This window comes from Aptenodytes forsteri, unplaced genomic scaffold, assembly GCF_000699145.1.
Source record: "Aptenodytes forsteri isolate BGI_AS27 unplaced genomic scaffold, ASM69914v1 Scaffold14, whole genome shotgun sequence".
NCBI lineage: Eukaryota > Metazoa > Chordata > Aves > Sphenisciformes > Spheniscidae > Aptenodytes > Aptenodytes forsteri.
The window spans coordinates 202,908-203,775 of record NW_008794457.1 but is presented as its reverse complement, the minus strand read 5'-3'; positions in this window follow the sequence as shown (position 1 = coordinate 203,775).

Below are 868 nucleotides of genomic sequence, written 5' to 3'. Positions count from 1 at the left end.
CCTTTCACCAGCTCCCACGGCAGCGGCAGTGGCCTCGCCGGGAACACAGCGCGCCTTGTTCTCCCCCAGCCGGCACCGTGCTCCAGCCCTGGGGCGGCCACCTCCCTTCCCCGGGCAGGGGCCGGCGGCTGCGGCAGCTGGGGGACGGTGCGTGGTCCCTCCTGCTTCGGCTCCCTGTCCCCGTGTGGCCCCGGCGTGTTTCCTGGGGGGAAGGGGGTGGCCATATCCTGTCTCACCGCTGCTGTCTCGGCAGAGGAAAGCAGGAGGAGTCGCGACCGCTGCAGAGATCGGGGAAATAATCGTGGGAGTGGGAAAGATTGGCCCTGGGGAGGCAGGGGCGGGTAGGAAATTGGCTTTATCCAGGGAAAAATGTTGCTCAGCCTTTAATGGGAGGGAAAAACCAAACCACAGCGGGCAGCAGAGGCGGCACGCGGCGGTGATGGAGATAGCGGTTTCCCTGCCTTTACTGGTGGTGATGCTCACCAGGGTGGCGAGCTGGAGCTGGGGCCGGGTTTGCTCTGGAGCCGCAGGTGCAGCCTGGGCAGCCTCGGGGTGGGCGGCAGAGGCCTGGCGCGGTTAATGTACCGGTGGGGAGGCAGGCCGTGCCAGGTGGGGGATTGTGTGGGTCTGAGCCATCCCTGTGGGGATGACCCTATGGAGTGTGGGAGCTCGCTCTCTATGGGACTGAACTCATGGGACCAGCACCCAGACAGCCCCCGTGCCCGGCCTGTTTCCCCATGGGGCTGGTGGCTCTGACACAGGGCTTTGGTGCTGGGAGCATTAACCCACCCCTGACCTGCTCCCCGCTCCCTGGGGCTCTGGCTGCCCCTCTGCCCCCATCCCCACCCTGCCAGCCCTGGCGGGAGGG